Here is a 24,267-nt window from a genome sequence, read left to right as displayed (position 1 = left end):
TTTGTTAAGGGGAAGTCTTGCCTGACCAACTTGATTGGATACTATGATGCAGTCACAAAAGAGCTGGATGCAGGGAATAACTTTGATATTATATACTTGGATCTTAGAAAGGCTTTTGGTACTGTTGCACATGGAAGACTGCTGCACAAATTGGAGCAGTGTGACATTGGAGGCAAATTGCTGCTATGGATAAAGGGGTGGTTGAGGGGGAGAAGACAGAGAGTGGTAATCAATGGACACTGCTCATCGTGGACTGATGTTATTAGTGGAGTCCCTCAGGGCTCAGTGTTGGGTCCATTGTTGTTTTCTGTATTTATGAATGATATTGATGATGGTATATCAAGCTTAATGTCCAAGTTTGCAGATGAATACAAAGGTTGGCAAGGTTGTCAAGGACACTCGGACACTATGCTGCTGCAACAGGATCTGGAAAGGTTGAGCAGATGGGCTGAGAGGTGGCAAATGAAGTTTAACATTGACAAATGTAAAGTACTACACATGGGAAACAGCAACCCCAGAGCAACGTATCAACTCTGTGGTACTACACTGACAGTGGTAGAGAATGAAAGGGACTTGGGGGTGATTGTGCAGGCAGATATGAAGTTCTCTGAGCAGTGCAGACGGGGTGCAAGAGTAGCTCATGGAGTATTGTCAATGATATACAGGAATTTTTCCAGCAGGGATAAGGAGGTGATTATTCCATTGTATAAGGCAATGGTCAGGCCACACCTAGAGTACTGTATACAGGTCTGGAGGCCTCATTTCAAGAAGGATGTAGAGCTGCTGGAACGAGTACAGAGAAGGGCAACAAGATTAGTGAATGGAACAAAGGGGTGCTCTTACGAAGAAAGGCTTAAGTTTTGCAAATTACAGTGTCTGGAGACTAGGCACCAGCGAGGTGATCTGATAGAGGTGTATAAAGCCTTGAATGGTTTAAGCATGCTCAATGCTGATGGGATTCTTCCTCTAGCTCAGAAAAATCACCTGAGAGGGCATAAATTCAAATTGAGGAAAGACAGATGTAGGATAGACGTGCGGAAATTTGCCTTTAGCCAGCGGGTGGTTGGTTGGTGGAACAGACTGCCATCCCTTGTGGTGGAGGTTGATAGCCTAAATAAGTTTAAGGCTCAGCTGGACAGGTATTTTGAATGAACAGAGGGGTGAAGTGGAAGTGGGTTTTTTTTTTTTTTTTTGGCTGATGCTGCATAAGCTTGCTTTCTTGCATCAAATGCCTCTACTAATGCTAATGCTAAAATTTTGTCAATGATATATAGGAATTTTGCTAGCAGGGAAAAGGAGGTGATTGTCCCTCTGTATAAGGCAATGGTCATGCCACGCCTTGAGTACTGCATACAGGTTTGGAGGCCTCATTTTAGGAAGGATGTAGATTTACAGAGAAGGGCAACAAGATTGGTGAGGGGGAATGAAGGGATCCTCTTACCAAGAGAGGCTTAAGTTCTGAAAATTGCAGTGGCTGGAGACTAGGCACCTGCGCAACGATCTGATTGAGCATGTTGGATTCTGATGGGAATCCTTCCACTTGTTCGGATTATGAACCTAAGGGGGCATAAATTCAAATTAAGAAAAGACAGATATAGAACAGATGTGCGGAAATTTACCTTTAGCCAGCGGGTGGTTAATTGCTGGAACAAACTTCCATCTGTCATTGTGGAAGTTGATAGGTTAAATAAATTTAAGGAGGAACTGGACAGGCATTTGGAGGGAATGGTGTGATTTTTTTTTTTTTTTTTTTTGGCTGATGCTGCATAAGCTCATACACTTGCTTTCTTGCATCACATGCCACTACTACTATTTCCTTGCACCATATGGCTAATAATAATATTATTAAGCATCAGAACACAGCAATTGTCTTGTTTTGTATTATGCATTTTTGCTAAAAAAAAAAAAAAAAAAAAAGTACCTTGGTACTGCTTTTCTGTTGTAGATATATCTTGATGAAACCACTCCACTTGTTCATCACTCACAATCTCCCAGATTTTTGGGGGAAAATTCGAGATGGGAATGAAGCCTGTTTTTTCACAGCACTCGAGTAAATTAGACACCAACATGTCATAATTTTCTTCTTTCCTATTACCCAAAAAACCATGTACTGCCTTAAATGATCGCCAAGCTGCCAATTCAATCTCCTTTAACTGGTTTCAAACATATCTTTCAGGAAATTTCCTAATTTGGGATCCTATGAAAATTCCTTCCTTAAGTTTGGCATATGTTTAATTAGAAAAAACACTTCTCAAGTATGCAAATCTGTTACCTTCTTTATCTAGTTCTTTCGTGAAATTTTTCATCAATCCAAATTTGATGTGCAGGGGTGGAAGAAGAACCTTGTTTGATTGCATTAAATGAATATATTTTACATTACACTGTCCTGGTATGAACTTGTCCCAATGTCACGGCTATTCCACAAACACACAAAGGCACCTCTGTAGCTAGGTGGGCAGGAGCAGCAGTGCGTAGCACGTTTCTTGATTAGACCGGTGTTCAAGCCCGTGACCACCAAATACGGAAGATGCAGAAAGGTCATATAATGACCACCGCATATCCCCGGAGCAATATGGCCTTAGTTGCTAATGCTCCTAAAAAAAACCAAACAACAAACAAACACACAAAACAATATTTTGTGAACTCTCCCCTGCAAACCAATAACTTTAAGATCACTGCATATGTTCAAACCATAATCCTGGTATTTTACAGCATGTAGAACATGCTTTCATGACTTTCTTTAAATCCAACTGAATGAAACACAGGAACCGATGGAAATTCGTTGCCATTATCTAGCAAAACTGCTTTTGAACTTAATTTTGAGGCTTCTATATAAATGCCATTCATCTGACTTATGCATGACACCCAGTTCTTTCAGAAGTCCAATAATGTCTTTGCAAAAATGTATACTGTCCTTCGTAGCAAAACATTTCTAAAGCTTTTCATGTCTTTTTCGAAACACTAAAATCTTTGTTCCTGCTGCAAGTATATTCCACTGCTGTAATCTAGAACCTACTTGGAAAACCTTGGCACAGCCTACAAAAATCCTCACCAAAAACGCTAAACGTGCTTTCTTCAAGTTGTAAATTGTTGCATCGGAATTTGAACCTAAGAATTATATGTAGAAGTCTGGTTATGTTTGTCACAAGAAAACTGAGGCCAGAATAGATTGTTAAAATTAAGAGAATTAGCTTATATCTGCTAAAATAAATCAGTATGTTATACATTACTGGCTAGGTTATGCGAAATTAGCATATTTGGTAAAATGTAACTCCCTCTATATTTAATAATTGGACGTGATGAAACTTTCATGGTGATTTCGAAATCTAAGCATAAAATTGGTTGAAAACGGCATTTAAGTTATTGGAGGTAAAAATCATGTTGGCTATCCTTGTTCAATTTTGATGCTTATGTTCAGAAATTATTGTGGACTTGCAGAGACAGAGCGTGAGCGCGCACGCACACAGTGTTCAAGAAGTTCGTATTCTAACCTACTGATTATGCCATATATTTTCGGCAGGTAGTAAATCTTATCCATCACTATACCAAATATCTCAGTTTAATAAAACCAGTCCTTTCTTTCTTTTTGCAGATGATTTTGTCAATATAGAAGTAGAAAATTTTTGAAATTGAGAAAAAAACTACAGGCAGTGATAAAATAACTGTCTTTGAGAGGAATATCCCCACAGGAGGTTCATGCTAATGTGGTGCAGACATTGGAGGATAATTTTGCATATTCTACAGTTGTGAAGTGGCACAGAATTTTGTTGTGGCAGGGAATCGTGCAATGATGCTGATCAATCTGGATGACCCTCCCCCACACACATCCACCACGTGCATGATATAGTGATGCAAGACAGACAAATGACTGTTAGATGTATAGCTGAGCCATAGATGATACAAATCTGTAAGCATTTTCAGTTGGCAATGTTGATTCTGTCATGATGAAATCTTTGAAGATGAAAAAAGGTTGTGCTTAATGGGTCCCACAAATATTGACAGATGAGCAATGATGCAGGTCATTCCGGATGGACCCCCCACATCCACCACTGAGGAAACATCAACTATGTGCACGACCTAGTGATGCAAGGCAGATGAATGACTGTTCACTCATCTGCCTTGCCTTTAGATGTATAGATGAGTCTAGGCATTTCATTCAGCAGTGTCGATTAAATCGTGATGAAAATCTTTGAGGATGAAAAGTGTAAGTGAAGTTCCACGTTGCTCTGTCAGCAAAAGGTGATAGCATAAATTTTTTGGGGTGCAGAATGCATCATCATGATTGACTACCTGTTAAAGGCACCACTATCGCTGGTGCATATTACACAACCTCATAAGGACAATTTCATTAAACCATCAAAGAAAAGAAGTGGGGAAAACTGAAAAGGTGTCTTGCTCCTTCACAACAGCACACCCAGTCACATCTCCCAGATTGCAATGACCATCATACAGACTGCAGGATTTCAGTTGCTTTGGCACCCACCCTGTTCTTCAGATCTTGTCCCTAGTGACTTTTGTCCCCAAGTTAAAGGATAACATCCATGGGAAGAGATATGCCTCAGATTCTGAGGTGGTCACAGCTGTAGGTGCATGATTGGAGGACCAAGATAAAGATTATTTTTTTTTCCAAGACACTAGAGCATTAGTGTGAGAAATATATTGCAATGGTTGGAGGCTATGTCGAAAAATAGAAAGGGAATCATAATGGTATGGCTTTCTCGTATGTTAGGATACAAACTTTTTGAACCATCCTCGTATGTGTATATATATACATAAATTAATTAATAGATTGAAAACTATAAATAAATATAAACCAAAAAGTGAAATAAAAAATGAATACTGCAAACATCAGTGGCAGCATTTAATATGTACTATCCACTACATGTTGCTCAAAATAATTAATAGGCAAATAAATAAAACAATTACCGGTAGCATTATCTACCCATAGAGCGAAAAATAAAAATAAACCATACATAATGAAACATAAAGAGTGCGGGGAATCAAGACACAAGGTATTGCAGAAGGAACTCTTCTAAAACAATTTAGAAAAGCCAAAAATACGATACCAAATAACTGAAATTTAGAATATGCCAATTAGTTAAAATTTAGCAGCTCCCCAACGATAGTCTCTGTATCTAGTGATATTTCACATAATTCAGAACTGGCACTGACTACAACCTACAACATATGACAACATGCATGCACACGTGTTAGAAATATGAATAGCTGATAGGGTTCAATGTGATTCTATATTGTCTAGTAAATTTAGTCTCAACCTTCTTAGATTGTATCTCATCTCATCTGTTCACTGCTGAGGTATTTGTTATTGATAATCTTGCTTGTCTACAAAAATGTAATGAGACACAGTCTTGTGGAAGGTGAAATCATGGGCACGTTCATAACATTGATCGTAAACCAGTTAGTTATTCAGTATGTCCGGGTAACATTTATTTTTGTGATTTTCAGTACCCCACACCCAAATGTTATGCTGGTTAACTCAAGTGAAAAGTGGCTTTATCACTGAAAACAAGCCATCCTCTCCCACTCTGTTAAAAGGCTCATCAAACTCTTGTTTGTATTTGGTTTTAACATCTGCATTAACAGCAGCTTGTAAGCTTTCAAAAGTACTTTTGGAGAATACATCCAAAGATTGGAAATCATTATTTGAGGCATATGCTCACAGCTTATATCTGTAAGTGTGCTTTTGTAGGCTTTGTGGAAAAATTTCTCTACATGCTAGTGTTTCATCAGTGGCACAGGGGTGATGCAGATTTTTTCCCTTGCAGATACAGCATTTACTTCAAACTGCTTACATCAATTGTAAATTAATTTATGTAGTGGTAGGTTCTTTTGTATCATATGTGAAAGTCACACCTGTGTCTAAGCCACCAAATTAGTCATTTGACAAATGACTTTTCCAATGAAGAAGCTATTTTAACAATATGTTTGCCCTACCCAGATATGATGGATAGTATATTTTCAGTGGGGAATTAAAAGGGGAGGTTATCTGCTGTTTGGTATTTAAGAATTTTCTGTCATATGCCATTTGGAGGAATTTCTAAAGTCACTTTCAATTGAGACTCTAATTAGCTGATCTCAGGTGGAGGGAGTAGGGTTTTTTTCTGTGAATTATTTTGTGTTTTCAACATGCACAATGTGAAACTTAACCTGTGGACACGCACTTCTACAGACAACCTCACATGGATATGAGCATTAAAATAATGTGAATATTTATTTTATTATTTGTCGTATGCAATCTGCTCCTCTTAATATCAGTTATGCTTATTTTTTTCATTTTTCATTAAAAAATCACCTCTGACTGTGTGGTTTTATTAAAACATGATTTAATTGATTTATTTAATAAAATTACATGGTAAGGAGGAGAGTTTGATTTTAAAAAAATAAGCATAGCTAATATATTAATAATGTCATAATTTATTGCAATAGTGTGAAACCTTAAATGTCACTTTAAATTATTTAATTATAAGTTAAAATAAAAAAAGCTATAAAGAAATTGCATCACCATCTGCCATGTTTGGAGAGGCCAAGGGTATAATGGCATCAGTGACTATAGAATTTACACCTCAAATCCTCTTAAATTGTATTTTCAGCCTGCACAAAATATGCAATTTATCAGTGACAAGCTCCAAGCCGTTAAATAATAATTTGTTTTGCATCATGTCTTCTGTGGCAGCTTAGTTGGCACAGTCCATCACCTTTGTTACTAATTCTGAGCTGGATATCATCATTCTTCTCTTTCTTGGTGATTCCCTTCTCCCTCGCTCTCTCTCTCTGGGTAACTCAGAAATTTTTTTGGCTGGTGCAGCATAAGCCTCAGGCTTCCTTGCACTGTATGGCTAATAATAATAATAATAATAATAATAATAATAATAATAATAATTCGGAGAGATCTCGGTTTGATTTCCATCAACAATTGGAAGAATTTCTACGGCCTGTGAACACACACTTTTACTTTGTTTTGTCATTCATATGGTTAGTGTTTCACAAACATCAGAAGTATTTACTTTTTTTAAAGTCACACTGTATAAAACCAGTGCTAACTGATACATGATTTTATGCATAGAAACAAAATCAAAAATGTATAAATGCAAGTAAGTACCTTCGATTGACATTGAAATTCTAAGTCAAGTGAAATATAGAAATTATAAATATGTATGGATAGTAGTTGGAAAAATTACTCAAATTTTCTCTTCCAAAACTATTTTCAAAGAGATAACTAAAACATTAATCACAATTTATTCCTACAAAAAAAAAAATATACACACACACACACACACACACACTAGCATTAGTAGAGGCATACAATGCAAGCTTATGCGGCATCAGCCAAAAAAAAAAAAAAACCCCTCCCATTTCACCCCTCCATTCGTTCCAAATGCCTGTCCAGCTCAGCCTTAAGTTTATTTAGGCTATCAACTTCCACAACAAAAGATGGAAGCCTGTTCCACCAATCAACTACCTGCTGGCTAAAGGCAAATTACTGCACATCTATTCTACAACTGTCTTTCCTCAATTTGAATCTGTGCCCCCCTCAGGTTCTTAATCTAAGCAAGAGGAAGAATCCCATCAGCATTCAGCTTGCTCAAGCCATTCAAGGCCTTATACACCCCAATCAGATCGCCTCGCAGGTGGCCACTCTCCAGGTGTTGCAATTTGCAGAACTTAAGCCTTTCTTGGTAAGAGCACCCCTTTGTTCCCTTTGCCAATCTTCTTGCCCTTCTTTGTACTCATTCCAGCAACTCTACATCCTTCCTAAAATGAGGCCTCCAGACCTGTACACAGTACTCTAGGTGTGGCCTGACCATTGCCTTGTGTAACGGGATAATCATCTCCCTGACCCTGCTAGCATAATTCCTATATATCATTGACAAGACTCCATGACCTGCCCTGGTCAGCAAACTTCATATTTGACTGCACAATTATCCCCAGGTCCTTTTCACTTTCCAGAGTGTAGTACCACACAGTTGGTATGTTTCTCTTCGGTTATTGCTACCCATTTGCAGTACTTTGCATTTGTCAATGTTAAACTTCAGTTGCCACTTCTCAGCCCGTCTTCCCAACTTTTCTAGATCCTGTTGCAGTAGCATACTGTCTTTACTGTCATTAACATCCATACGAACCTCTGTATCATCTGCAAACTTGGACATTAAGCCTGATATACCTTCATTGATAAATACACAAAACAACAATGGGCCCAGCACTGAACCCTGAAGGACTCTGCTAATAAAATTAGTCTATGTAGAGTCCATTTATTACCACTCTCTGCCGTCTCCCACTCAACGATTTCAGTAACTTGCCCTTAATGCCATACTGCTGAAATTTGTACAGCAGTCTTCCATGTGCAACAGTATCAAATGCTTTCCTGAAATCCAAATATATATATATATATATATATATATATATAGGGTGTTTCAAAATTATGTATATACACTTTAAAAATTTATATTTAATGAACAATATTTACAAATGTAAATTTTTTTGATACTTTGAAGGCAAAAAACAAATTTTTTTTTTTACAACAATAAAAAACTTTAATTGTTCAAAATTCCCTCCAACAGCATTAATACATGAGCAGCATCATCTATCTTTAACAGGTTGACATACTGAAATGCACAAAATCAAGTGAAATGTTTTCTGCTTTTTAAATTTTTTAATTCCTTCATCATTCTAAAAACACTTGTACGGTTTAAACTTAGCTCTTGTGAACACCATCTTGTTGATTTTCTTGGAGTGCACAAGATTGCATTTCTTACAGCTTTAATGCTTTCATTATTTCTTGATGTCTTCTTCCTGCCACATGCTAAGTTATTGAATGGTTCCGTGTTCCTCAAATTTATCCCGCAAATGAGTAATTGTTAAACATGTGGGCACTTTTTTTCCATATCGTTATTTCCAAGCATGCTGAACTTCATTGACATTTTCTTATTTCCCCGTACCATTTTATAATTGCCTGTCTTTCTCCAAAACTTAATTGGGTGCTCTCCATAATTTTAAAAGGTATCTATGAAATAAAACAAAAATTTAATTATTGTAAAAAAAAAAAAATGTCTATTTTTAAGCTACAAAATGAGTTTAAGAAAATTAAATTGGTGCATACTGTTCATTAAATATAAATTTTAAGTGTGGATACATAATTTTGAAACACCCTGTATACACACACACACACAAAGTCCTTATTTTTCCATTGTCTTATTATTCAACTGTTTCATTAATTTGTCTATCACGTACACAACACACTGTGGTCTGTGATAGCTCACATTAGAATTTTTCAATTTCATATAAATTTCATTGGAAATTTAATATTACTTTCAATTATTTAAATATTTTCAAGAATAATTTAAAAAAGCTAAAGATATCTTTACATGTTTTAATATACATCTTTTTACTATTGGTGAAATTAATATATGCAATATCTGTTCAATTATAATATCTAAACAGCCTACAACATCAATTGATATTTTTTTTGTTAAAGAAAAATGCTGAAAATATGACTAGTGTATATTGAACATTTATCTGTGCCACCAACTTTGGTGAGAGCTGTTTGAAAAACAAAAAAGGAAAAAGCAGCATTTAAAAGTGTTGCATAAAATGTTATTTCCAAGGATGTCACCAAAGTAATAAGAAATAACGTTAGCAAAAGAATGAAAAATTCTATGCAATTTCCTGTTACAAAGAACTTTGCAGAAAAAAAGAGGAAGAGCAAATAAAACAACAAAAATCAGTTCTTTCATTAAGAAAAACATAGCTGCAGTACCTCAGCCCTTGCAGAAATAAATTGGCGAAGATTTTTTTTTTTTTTAGTTTACATTACATGAAATTTATACTAAGGAAAAAAAAGCAGCAACTTGAGAATCTGAAATATGTGGGAGAGATGAGGGCAAGACCCATATGGAGTGAGCTGCCATTTGTTTTGCCGTTTAGTAATATCTTTATAGTGATATATGTGAGCTTAGAGAACAGCTGTTGTTGTTGTTTTAGCATTAGTAGAGGTATTTGATGCAAGAAAGCAAGCTTATGCAGCATCAGCCAAAAAAATTAAAGTAAAATAAATAAATAAAAAATAACCACTTCCACTTCACCCCTCTCTTCGTTCGAAATACCTGTCCAGCCGACCCTTAAACTTATTTAGGCTATCAACTTCCATGACAAGGGATGGAAGTCTGTTCCACTTACCAACCACCCGCTGGCTAAAGGCAAATTTCCACACATCTATCCTACATCTGTCTTTCCTCAATTTGAATTTATGCCCTCTCAGGCGATTATTCTGAGCAAGAGGAAGAATCCCATCAGCATTGAGCATGCTCAAACCATTCAAGGCTTTGTACACCTCTATCAGATCACCTCGCTGGTGCCTAGTCTCCAGACACTGTAATTTGCAAAACTAAGCCTTTGTTCCATTCACTAATTTTGTTGCCCTTCTCTATACTCATTCCAGCAGCTCTACATCCTTCTTGAAATGAGGCCTCCAGACCGGTATATAGTACTCTAGGAGTGGCCTGACCATTGCCTTATAGAAGGGAATAATCACCTCCTTATCCCTGCTAGAAAAATTCCTGTATATCATTGACAATACACCATGAGCTACTCTTGCAGCCTGTCTGCACTGCTCAGAGAACTTAATATCTGCCTGCACAACCACCCCCAGGTCCCTTTCATTCTCTACCACTGTCAGTGTAGTACCACAGAGTTGATACGTTGCTCTGGGATTGCTGTCTCCCATATGTATAACTTTACATTTGTCAATGTTAAACTTCATTTGCCACCTCTCAGCCCACCTGCTCAACCTTTCCAGATCCTGTTGCAGCAGCATAGTGTCAGTAGTGTCCTTGACAACCCTGCCAACCTTCGTATTGTCTGGAAACTTCGACATTAAGCTTGATATATCATCATCAATATCATTTATAAATACAGAAAACAAAGAGGACCCAATACTGAACCCTGAGGGACTACACTAATAATATTAGTCCACTATGAGCAGTGTCCATTGATTACCACTCTGTCTTCTCCCCCCTCAACCACCCCTTTATCCAGAGCAGCAATTTGCCTCCAATGCCACACTGCTCCAATTTGTGCAGCAGTCTTCCATGTGCAACAGTATCAAAAGCCTTTCTAAGATCCAAGTATATAATATCAAAGTTATTCCCTGCATCCAGTTCTTTTGTGACTGCATCATAGTATCCAATCAAATTGGTCAGGCAAGACTTCCCCTTAACAAAACCATGCTGTGTCTGAGCTATAACTGAAGTCTTGTCTAAATGATCCCGCAGTGCTTCTTTAACTAGTGCCTCCATTAATTTTCCTGGAACAGAAGTTAAACTCACAGGTCTATAATTACTTGTGTCAGCCTTTGATCCTCCTTTGTGAATTGGGGTGACATTTGCACATCTCCAGTCTGTCAGTACCTCCCAGGAGTCCAAGGAAGCTCTCATAATTATGGCTGAGGGTTTGCTTACTCCTTTAATATAACTGGATAGATCCCATCCACCCCGGGTGCCTTTCTTGTGTTTATCTTCAACAATTTCTCCTCCACTTTACTCTCAGTTATTACAAGATTCTCTAGCTTACTGCTAGAGTTGAATACATCTCTGGCTTTCCCCTCTCTAAATAACTCCTCATGTGTGAATGTCGATGCAAAATATTCATTTAGTTTGTTAGCTACCTGAGCAGGATCATCAACAGTTGACCCATCGATATCAAGTGGACCAATCTGATTCATCCCCTTCCTTCTAGAGTTTACATAAGTAAAGAACTCTTTGCTGTTTTTCTTCGCATCCTTTGCCAAGGATTTCTCGTAATCTGCCTTCGCCTGCCTAACCTCCTTTGTAACTTGGTTACAGATCAACTTGTATCTATCATAGGCTTCTGTGTCATGTGTTAATTTGTAAGTGTCCCATGCATTTTTCTTCCCTGCCATATGCCTCATTAGTTCATCTGACATCCATTTTGGCCTAAACCTTGAACAATATTTCTTAGTTGGTATGTAAAGCCTAGTAGCTTCCAAGATAAGTTCTTTGAATGCTTCCCATTTTGAATTTGCTGTTGGTAACATCATCAGTTGATCCCACTGTATAGAATTTAAATATTGTCTCAGTCCACCGTAGTCGCCTTTACGAAAGCAATACCCCTTCCCTTTACCCCTAATGGTAGTTACCTCTTTGAGTAAATCCCACTTCAGAACACTGTGATCACTGCCACCTAGTGGTTCATTTATCTGCAGATTCTTAATGCATGAAGAATCACTACTGATAATCAAATCAAGAGTATTATTCCCTCTAGTTGCCTCCTGAACATGCTGATGTAGAAAATAATCATCCAATAAATCCACAAAAGCCCTGCTAGTGTGTGAGTGACCAGCCCCCAAATTCCAGTCAATATCTGGGAAATTAAAATCTCCCATTATAAGACTCTCTGATTTACTGGCCCACTCTATTTCTCTGTACAGTTTCTTATTATACTCATCAGAGTCATTAGGCCTATAGCACACTCGTACTCTCTCAATTTTGATCTCCCAATGTTTATGTCACACCAAACTGACTCGACACTGCACTGTACAGCGATGTCGACTGGCTTCACTTCCTTGGATTTTATGTGTTTCTTAACTAATAGCATAACCTCTCCTCCCTTCCTATCCTGTCTATCCTTTCTGTAGACATTGTACTCCCCAAATTCCAGTTCTGCATTCCTTATATCTGTGTGACACCACGTCTCTGAAATACCAACAAATATCTGCCTTTGATGTTTTGAGCAATACCTCAAATTCATCAAATGTATTTACTAGACTCCTAGCATTGGTGTACACACAAGTATACATGCACCTGCTCTTCCTCTTAGCCACCCTAACACAACCCATGTGTTTACTTGTACCCCAATGATCCCCAGCAGTCTCTGACATATCCTGCATCTTATTTTCCAGACTGCTGCTCATTCCAATAGAAGCAGTGCAAGAATCACTTTCTCCTCTGTTTGTTTGTTTGTTATTTGATTTTTAGGAGCATTAGCAACTAAGGCCATATTGCTCCGGGATATGCTGTGGTCATTCCGTGACCTTTCCGCATCCTTCGTATTTGGTGGTGACGGGCTCGAACCCCGGTCTAATCAAGAAGCGTGTGCTACGCACTGCTGCTCCTTCCCACCTGGCTACGGAGGCGCCCTTTCTCCTCTGCCACTGGCTACTGTTAATCTATTAGTCCTTGTATCCCCCCAATCTAGCAGTTTTCTGACCCTCCTAACACTGCCTCGATAGCATCAGCAAACATTCTTGCACCCTTTCTATTTAAGTGTATCCCATCCCTGTAGAAGCAGTCTCTCCTGTTAACAAGTACAGACCAGACTGAAAAAAAATTCTACCCCTTGAGCCCTGCACAATCTTTCCAGGGCCGAATTGATCGACAGGGCTCTCATCATATACTCCCTCCTATCGTGTCTGGGCAGAATTGCAGACACTTTCAAATTCAACCCTAATTTACGGCTTTTTTTCAACAGTGACCTGTACTTAAGTAATTCCGCCAGTCTCCTACTCTTAATATCATTAGTAATTTGGTTTTTAGGAGCATTATTGACTAAGGCCATATTGCTCTGGGAATATGCGGTGGTCATTCTTTGACCTTTCTGCATCCTCCGTATTTGGTGGTCACGGGCTCGAACCCTGGTCTAATCAAGAAGCGTATGCTGCTTAGAAAACAGCAGTGTTTTTTGATGCACAATTTTTTTTTTTTTTTGCCTTTGGAATATATCTTTCATGTAATACATGTATCAGTACATGTGGAGATTGAATTGCCCCACTGTTCGTCATCGTCATTGTGATTCTAAGAATGTAACCATGATGAACAACAACAATTTCCTGTATACATATGTATTGAAATAAAGTCACCAAGTAAAGTCAGTTTACTTACTGAGCCAGACTGTAACACCATTAATACTAATATAATGATTTTATTTATTTTGTAATATAGACAGTCAGTATGTATCATGGTTTTTCTCTGTCCTATAGAAAAATCACCATTTGTAATAAAATTTGGCAGGACTTTTTCACAGAAAAAAAAAAAAAAAGTTCCTTCATGTCACCCTGTAGCCTTCTTGCAGCTACCCCATCACTGCAGTTAAATTTAAATATGTAATTTTATCATTATTTTCAAGTATTTACATCTGTTGGTTTTTAGCTTACCAATAATAGTGTTCCTTGATTGCAATTCTTGTTTAAAGAATTGTGTTAGATTTATAGATGTGTTGGGACATATTACCAGACATATCTTCTATTTTTGTTTAATATAATTTTTTGAAAACAACAGTTAGTATTTAATATTTCGAAGAGCTTGGCAAGCTAAATATGGAGCTCTTGAATCAATGTTATATTGTAAGTGATGTTGGTTTGTGTTGGTGGAACTGTATGACATAAATAACACTATATTATTAATTTATAGGGGTAAATTGGGTTTTCTTTTATCTGTTTCTTGGAGATTGATTTTCGTTTATTATTTAATTTTGTTGTGTTTGAGGATGCATCTTCAAAATTTAGAAAAATTCTAGTAAAACAAAGTAAAAGTGCTTTAATATCAGCTTCAGTAACTAAGTGCCTCAGTTTTCCTCTGGTGTAACTATAGAAAATAATTATTAATGGCATATAGAAATATTTCCTTTTTGTGTTAAACCCCTGGCATATGGACTGTTTTTATGTACTGTATTTGTTTCTCCTGCATGCAAATAGTATCATTATATGGGTTAACAAAATAGCAAAATCTGAAGTGTTTTGTGAACCAAAGATCTTGAATTTTGATCACTAAAAAGGACCAGAGAAATTATGATTAAAAATGAATAATGGATATATTTTAAGAGAACTAAGAAATGGAATTACAACGTAGTTTCATTAATACAATAGCACTCATACTGAACTTAACCGTCCTCACTTAAATTAAAATATCTTTTAGGATTATGTATGTTTAAATTTTAATATCTGCCTGATGTGTTTTTTGGTTTCAATCTGCATTATTAGCTGTTTTTATTTGGAGAAATACAGCTGTAAAGAATCGATGTTCATATACAAAAGGCATTGTGTGTGTGTGTGTGTGTGTGTGTGTGTGTGTGTGTGTGTGTGTGTGCGCGCACTTGCTTACATGTAATTTCTCTACAGAATTTTGTTTTGGCTTTTAATCTCTCAGTCTGTATCACTGTATGTGGTAAGTGAGGTAATCAGGAAAATATTCTTTGGTGCACCCACTACTATTGCAGGAGAAATCTGAGGATTAAAAAAAAAAAAAAATCTAACTACAAAAAATTAGACTTCAGTAATGTTTTAATACCATCTCATATGTCTTTTGTATAAAATAGATGAAATAAATTATTACAGTAGTTAAAAGATTGGGTTAATGATATCAGACAATAATAGTGACCATTACTCTGCATAGAGTAGTATCATGAGTGGGGATCAAGTTTTATTGTTAGATCCTTCACTATCTGTGATATTTATTAATGATACTGAAGGTGATATGCATACTGTAAGTGTATCGAAACGACTCTGGAAAACTGTCATAGTTCTCAAGCATTTGGTCAATTATGTGTTAGGAAAAGTCCCATGTTTATGTCTTTGATTCTCATTGGTTGTTACTAATCATTACGATAATATGAGGTTATATTTCAATATGGTAGCTGAAATCATAAACACTGTATGCTATATTGCATTTGATTTTTATCATGGGAGATATTTTCTCCCACTAAAAATTGAAAGTAGAGTTTTGACTACATGAATGTCTTTTGAAGTTATGATGGCATCATGGCAAGATCTAGTATTCCTTACATTTTGAGGGTAAACAGCCCTAAAATAGTATTGTCTGGCTGCTAGATGGTCCACTGGATCAGCATTTCCCAAACTGGCGTCTACAGACCAGTTCTAGAGGGTCTGCGAAACGTTCTTTAGGTATCAAGTAATACGTGTTTATTTTCTTAAAAAATATTCTGATAGAATCAACAAATTTCGTTATAGAACATTAATTATTTTTTGATTCGATTACAGGTAACCCTCGTATAACACGGTAGTTAGGTTCCTATAAAATGCTGTTGTGCGAAACCGTTATACGGGACTAAGAAAAAGTACAAAAAGGGGGGTGTTATGTTCCAAAAGCTAACAAAAATACACTATTTCATTAACAAAATATTTAAAAAAATAACAAAAATACACCATTCTAGATTTTTTGTATCTTCTTCTCTCTTTAAAAAATCAGTAATCTGGGTTTGTTTGCATTTGTTTGATAAATATTCGTGAATTTCATCATATGGAACTAAGCATTTTTGAAGCTCACTTTTGAACTTTGGGCTCCTCTCATTCAAGAATCTGCATTCAAAAATAAGATCCTAATTGCTTGGCTAACTTTGACTTACCATATGCTTTTTAGTGTAAAATTTGGTAATTTAGAATTTTCATCTGTGCTATCATCCTCAGAATTGATTTGGTTTTACCTCCGATGCCCTTTTCACCAAATCTGCTTCACCAGCCTCTTTTTCCACCAGTAATTCTTGAACGTCTTCAGTAATCATATCTTTTTTTATTTTTTAGGAGCATAGGCGACTAAGGCCAGGTTGTGCTCTGTGTATAAATTGCGTGTCCTGAGGTTGATTTTCTGTTTTGCTGGATGCGAGTTTGTGGGAAAAAAAAACCATGCTACCCTCACCTGAGCTTAACCAACTCAGCCATGTTGTGAAAAAGACCCATAAAAATTCCTCCTGTCATCAACGGGATTCAAACTCAGGTCTTTTCCACTTGGTTTGGGGAGGAGGGTAATTCTATCAACTGTGCTATCCATGAGCAGTCATATCATCAAAACCTTCCCCTCCTATCGACGTAGAAAACCGAATCGTCGCACCAATTCCGTTTTCTAACGGTTCGACCATATTTCCTGATTGAACTGAGCCTGGCCATACACTTTTCCACACGCATTTAACGTTTTAGTGATAAAGCTACGATTCTGATACAGTCCACAATTGAGAAATGTTTCCATGCCTCCATTACTTCAATAAATTTGGAATTAATTTTTTCCAAAATCTATTGTAACGATATTTTGATATAATCATTAAAGGTGGATATAATGCCTTGATCTAATGGCTGAATGAAAGAAGGTGTATTAACCTAGTACAACTGTGGTGGTAGGAACATTACGTCAATGTTAGCATTAGCATTAGTAGAGGCATTTGATGCAAGAAAGCAAGCTTATGCAGCATCAGCCAAAAAAAAAAAAAAAAAAAAGTAACATAAATAAATAAAAATAACCACTTCCACTTCACCCCTCTGTTCGTTCGAAATACCTGTCCAGCTGAGCCTTAAACTTATTTAGGCTATCAACTTCCACGACAAGGGATGGAAGTCTGTTCCACCCACCAACCACCCGCTGGCTAAAGGCAAATTTCCGCACATCTATCCTACATCTGTCTTTCCTCAATTTGAATTTATGCCCTCTCAGGTGATTTTTCTGAGCTAGAGGAAGAATCCCATCAGCATTGAGCATGCTCAAACCATTCAAGGCTTTGTACACCTCTATCAGATCACCCCGCTGGTGCCTAGTTTCCAGACACTGTAATTTGCAAAACTTAAGCTTTTCTTCGTAAGAGAACCCCTTTGTCCCATTCACCAATCTAGTTGCCCTTCTCTGTACTCGTTCCAGCAACTCTACATCCTTCCTGAAATGAGGCCTCCAGGCCTGTATACAGTACTCTAGGTGTGGCCTGACCATTGCCTTATACAAGGGAATAATCACCTCCTTATCCCTGCTAGAAAAATTCCTATATATCATTGACAATACACCATGAGCTACTCTTGCAGCTCGTCTGCACTGCTCAGAGAACTTCATATCTGCCTGCACCACCACCCCCAGGTCCCTTTCATTCTCTACCACTGTCAGTGTAGTACCACAGAGTTGATACGTTGCTCTGGGGTTGCTGTTTCCCATATGTAGTACTTTACATTTGTCAATGTTAAACTTCATTTGCCACCTCGAAGCCCATCTGCTCAACCTTTCCAAATCCTGTTGCAGAAGCATAGTGTCAGTAGTGTCCTTGACAACCCTGCCAACCTTCGTATCGTCCGCAAACTTGGACATTAAGCCTGATATACCATCATCAATATCATTTATAAATACAGAAAACAATAAAGGCCCCAATACTGAACCCTGAGGGACTCCACTAATAACATTAGTCCACGATGAGCAGTGTCCATTGATTACCACTCTCTGTCTTCTCCCCCTCAACCACCCCTTTATCCATAGCAGCAACTTGCCTCCAATGCCACACTGCTCCAATTTGTGCAGCAGTCTTCCATGTGCAACAGTATCAAAAGCCTTTCTAAGATCCAAGTATATAATATCAAAGTTATTCCCTGCATCCAGTTCTTTTGTGACTGCATCATAGTATCCAATCAAATTGGTCAGGCAAGACTTCCCCTTAACAAAACCATGCTGTGTCCTAGCTATAACTGAAGTCTTGTCTAGATGATCCTGCAGTGCTTCTTTCACCAGTGCCTCCATTAATTTTCTGGGAACAGAAGTTAAACTCACAGGTCTATAATTACTTGTGTCAGCCTTTGATCCCCCTTTGTGAATTGGGGTCACATTTGCACACCTCCAGTCAATGGGTACCTCCCCTGAGTCCAAGGAAGCTCTCATAATTATGGCTAAGGGTTTGCTTACCTCCTTTGCTGCCTCCTTTAATATAACTGGATAGATCCCATCCACCCCAGGTGCCTTTCTTGTGTTTATCTTCAACAATTTCTCCTCCACTTTGCTCTCAGTTATTACAAGATTCTCTAGCTTACTGCTAGAGTTGAATACACCTCTGGCATTCCCCTCGCTGAATAACTCCTCATGTGTGAATGTCGATGCAAAATATTCATTTAGTTTGTTAGCTACCCGAGCAGGGTCATCAACAGTTGACCCATCGATCTCAAGTGGACCAATCTGATTCATCCCCTTCCTTCTAGAGTTTACATAAGTAAAGAACTCTTTGCTGTTTTTCTTCGCATCCCTTGCCAAGGATCTCTCGTAATCTGCCTTCGCCTGCCTAACCTCCTTTGTAACTTGGTTACAGATCAACTTGTATCTATCATAGGCGTCCGTGTCACGTGTTAATTTGTATGTATCCCATGCATTTTTCTTCTCTGCCATATGCCTCATTAGTTCATCTGACAACCATTTAGGCCTAAACCTTGAACAATATTTCTTAGTTGGTATGTAAAGCCTAGTAGCTTCCACGATAAGTTCTTTGAATGCTTCCCATTTTGAATTTGCTGTTGGCAATATCATCAGTTGATCCCACTGTATAGAATTTAAATACTGTCTCAGTCCATTGTAGTCGCCTTTACGAAAGCAATACCCCTTCCCTTTACCCCTAATGGTAGTTACCTCTTTGAGTAACTCCCACTTCAGCACACTGTGATCACTGCCACCAAGTGGTTCATTTATCTGCAGATTCTTAATGCATGAAGAATCACTACTGATAATCAAATCAAGAGTATTACTCCCTCTAGTTGCCTCCCGAACATGCTGATGTAGAAAACAATCATCCAATAAATCCACAAAAGCCTTGCTACTGTGTGAGTGACCAGCCCCCAAATTCCAGTCAATATCTGGGAAATTAAAATCCCCCATTATAAGACTCTGATTTATTGGCCCACTCTATTTCTCCGAACAGTTTCTTATTATACTCAGAGTCATTAGGCCTATAGCACACTCCTACTCTCAATTTTGATCTCCCAATGCTTATGTCACACCAAACTGACTCGACACTGCACTGTCCAGCGATGTCGACTGGCTTCACTTCCTTGGATTTTATGTGTTTTTTAACTAATAGCATAACCCCTCCTCCCTTCCTATCCTGTCTATCCTTTCTGTAGACATTGTACTCCCCAAATTCCAGTTCTGCATTTCTTATATCTGTGTGACACCATGTCTCTGAAATCCCCACAATATCTGCCTTTGATGTTTTGAGCAATACCTCAAATTCATCAAATTTATTTACTAAACTCCTAGCATTGGTGTACACACAAGTATACATGCACCTGTTCTTTTTCTTAGCTACCCTAACACAACCCATGTGTTTACTTGTACCCCAATGATTCCCAGCAGTCTCTGAAATATCCTGCATCTTATTTTCCAGGCTGCGGCTCATTCCAATAGAAGCTCATTCCAATGTTTGGATGATTTAAATCTTTTGGATGGCCTGGTGTGCTATCCAATAGTAATGAAACATTTAAATCTAGATTTTTTTTTCCACAAATTCAACAAGCAAAAATTCAATAACACAGAACCTAACACGGGGATTTCCCAACAAAATAAAATACAGAAATTTCTCAATAATTTTTTTGATTAGAGAGTCAACAGCAGAGTGGAAATGTTGAAAAATTACATCCAACATAATAGCAGGGTTTCCCCACACAAAGGCTCAAAAATACCGTTATGCAAGGTTTACCGAAATTCTCTAACCATGTTATATAAGTACTGTATTGTGTGAGGATTGCCGCAATTTATCAATCGTGTTAGAGCAAAACTGTGTTGTAGAAGTACCTTGTTATATGGGGGTTGCCTGTAGTATATATAATTGTATACGGCTATACATATTTCAAATTATTCGTTCTTTTGATGATAAATAAAATTATCATTTATCGAAAAATATTGTTTATTGATGATAAATAAAGTTATTATATATCTGTATAAAAATAACAATAAATTTGAGTTGTTTCGCACATAAAACTTTGAATTTTATTTTCAGAAAACCCAGTACACACTGTGCCAAAAGACATTTAGGTTTAAATATTAAATGGCGTGAGTATTGTAAATATTGGCTCCAGCGTTAATGCTATTGTCTGTGGAAAATTAGACATTACACGTGCATGGGTTATATATGTACTTAACTTATGTACAACAATTTAATTATAAAAATTGTATAAATAAGTATATATATATATATATATACACACACACACACACACACACACACACACACGTAGGGATCCACAAACTTGTTTTGATTTTTGAAGGGGTCCGTAAATCTCAATAGTTTGGAAACCTGTTGATAACTCTAGGAAGCATCCAGATCAGCTAGTGTGTAATCTCACTATATGGGGAGGGGGTTATTATTTAGACTGTGTTATATACACAGCAAGGTGTATTCTTGCTGTGTATACACCACATCAAAAAAAATCTTATTAATTCATACTTGTTCCCTCCTCCACTTTTACTTTATCATTAGCTTGCAGGTGGTCTGTAAATGTATGCTGAAGTCTGAATAAATGTATTTGGTCTAAGTGAATGCCAAGCATTGTAGTTATACAGAAGTAAAATTTCCATTTAAGCATTTATTATGGATACCTTTTAACCCCTAGAAATGGACTGATGAGTATCCATACTGATGAGAAACTAGTAAGCTTTAAAACAGCTGTCCTGGCAGGGTCTCATATTTTTATGTGTACAGTAGATTTGCCTTTTCTGTGATATCGTATGATTGAAAAAGATATTAGCAACTTGCACAATGAAATGGATAAATGGTATCTCTAAATTAATATTAGTATCATAATAGTTAAATGCTGCAAAAAAGTGAGGCTTTCCTTTATCTACCAAAAAAAAAAAAAACTAACTAAATAAATAAATAAAATCCAAACGATACCTTTCCCCATTGCCAAAAAGTGTCTGTCCAGTTCTGCTTTGAACTTGATCACTGTTGCAGGCAGTTCATTCCAGTGATCTGACAAATTGCCCAAAAGCAAACTTCATAAGATCCAACTTTCTATTACTTCCCCAAAATGTTGTAATTGTGCCCCCCCTCGATTCTTCTTTTTTCCAGTGAAAATATACCTTGTTCATTTTACTGATTCCCCTTTAGGGCCCTATACACCTGTATTAAGTCCATCTAAGATGTTTGGTTGCCAAACTTTGTAGGCCACACTTTCTAAGCTATTATTCACATGGACACCCTCATACAGAGAAACTCACCAATCTGGTTGCCCTTCTCTGAATCCTTTTTCTGAGGTTCTACATCTTTCTTCAAGTGTGGCCTTCAGACCCAAACATTCTAAATACAGCCTCAACATCATCTTATGCAATGGGACAGTGACATCCTTTTCCCTATTTGCAAAGGGAATGTACATCCCAGACAAGATACCATATGCCTTCCTACACCTGTTTACACTATATGGAAAATTTCATGTCTCACTGAAACATAACCTCCTAGGTCTTTTTCATCATGGACCACTTTTAACTCCACTTCCCATTAGCTTGTAACTCCTGGATTTCTGTTCCCTAAGAGTTTAGAAGCATTAAATTTCAAAGAAAAATCAGTTGCCATTTTTCAGATCATTGGTGCAACTGATCTTAGTCATTCTGAAGCAAAATGGCTTGGTTCTAGTTGTTAACCGCCCTTCCTACCTTTTCTTGATGAGTTGTCTTATGTGTTCACATAAGACAACTTCTTCTTCTGTACTCTCTAAATAAGAAACAGGAGTGGCCCACTATGATCCCTGAGGGACCTCACTTGCTACACTGGTCCATCCTAAAGTATATTCATTTATGACTACTTTTAGTCAGCCCTTGTTCCAACAAAGGATCTTGCCATTAATCCTAGTTTGTTCAAGTTTATATGATAGCTTTTCATGAGAACTGTATCAAACACTTTACTGGAATTATGGTAAATAATATCAGTTTTTTCTTATATTCAATTGTTTTATGACTTTGTCATAATAATTAACTAGATTGGTCAAGCCCCTTCACAAACCCATGTTGTGTTCCAAGTTGAACACAAGTCCAAGCTTCAGTTGTGTTTTGCAATTTTTTATGCACATCAGCATCTATGGGCATAGTGTTCCAACCCAAGCCTCAATAGTTGAAAATTTGGCCTTCTGTCTTTCATGAAGCAAAGATCTCCCTGTGATCAAAATCTAACACAGTATACTATATGATTTTTGTGCGAGTTCAAATACTGCACTGAATTAACTGCACTGTTGTGATAAATGTGGCCCAGTTCTAGGGGTAAAATAAAAAAAAAAAAAAAAATACACATAATAGTTGTTATATGTTTAATTGGAAGTTTTACTTCTGTACACACTTAGCTGTTCACATAAGACAAAATACATTGTTCACAGTTTGGTATATGTTCACTAATAGAGATTTTCAGGTGAAAATCTACCAAGCTTTGAAACAGTTTTTCCGACAGTGACTCAGATTTTAAAATGTATAGTGGATTTGTCTCTTCTGGTGATGCTATATGAAAAAAAGATATTAGCAAATTTATCAGAACTAGATTTGTTGGCATTTGTCTCCAAGTTTAACACAAGTCTTGGGGGTCAAACTCGGCCTACTGTTTTTAGATTATTAAAGACCTCATGATCAAAGCCAAATTCAGTAAAGTATATGATTTTTAATTAATCGACTGTATATTCAAACATAAGTCTGACTTTGAAGTACTAAACGCACGTGCACACACTGTATTTACAATTTATTACATATATATTTTGACACAAATATACATTTTTGTTCTACATCTTTTAAAACCAAAATATTTGTTCATCTTCTTCATTACGGGGAAGCACTTCATAGAATTTTTGGGAATTGTTTCATTATTTCAACCCCTTGAAAAGTAAACTGTCATGATTGTCAATTTCTTATAGTAAACGTGCTTCGATATTGAGGCACTGTTTACAGAGAAACCAATTTGAAATATAATATAGTACAGTACAGTACTAAAGAGGCAGCAAGGAATGCTTAATTACATAAACAAAGCCTCCCCTGTACGTACATGTACATATGCACACACACACACACACACACACACACACACACACACACACACACACACCACCATCAATAGGAGTGATATATCATCACCTCACCTGTGATTGTAGGTTTTGTGACCATGTACATAATGGAGTACTGTATATGCTTACTTTTTTCTTTAGTGTGTATATTATAATGCACATCAATAAAATGTCAATATAAACTTTTAAAAGAGCAGAAATAATTAAAAAGTAAACTGTGGTTTCTAATTCAGATTTTACTGTAATACATCCCTGTGTGAGATGTGAAAAGGATATTGACTTATACAGAAATTATTATTCTTACTTTCAACTCTTAACAGTAATACATGGAAGGGACAAATTAACTTAACAGTAACACATGAAAGGGAAACAAAAAGCCTGTAGTAGAGAAATAGATATGCAGTAGTTGCATTGGCAACATCATTCTGTGTACATTTCTTGATCTGTTGGAATATTCAAGGTTT

At 37.0% G+C, this 24,267-nt stretch overlaps 1 protein-coding gene across 4 annotated transcripts in view; it reads left to right on the top strand.

Annotated features, from left to right (window-relative positions):
* Window positions 1-24,267, top strand: part of LOC150091709 (fibronectin type-III domain-containing protein 3A-like) — a 489,490-nt gene that overhangs the window by 43,538 nt on the left and 421,685 nt on the right. The window lies entirely within an intron of this gene.

Source organism: Mastigoproctus giganteus, chromosome 1, assembly GCF_048544385.1.
Source record: "Mastigoproctus giganteus isolate SK-2022 chromosome 1, ASM4854438v1, whole genome shotgun sequence".
NCBI classification, from domain to species: domain Eukaryota; kingdom Metazoa; phylum Arthropoda; class Arachnida; order Uropygi; family Thelyphonidae; genus Mastigoproctus; species Mastigoproctus giganteus.
The sequence above is the reverse complement of the archived record's forward strand: the minus strand, read 5'-3'. Positions and strand labels throughout refer to the sequence as shown.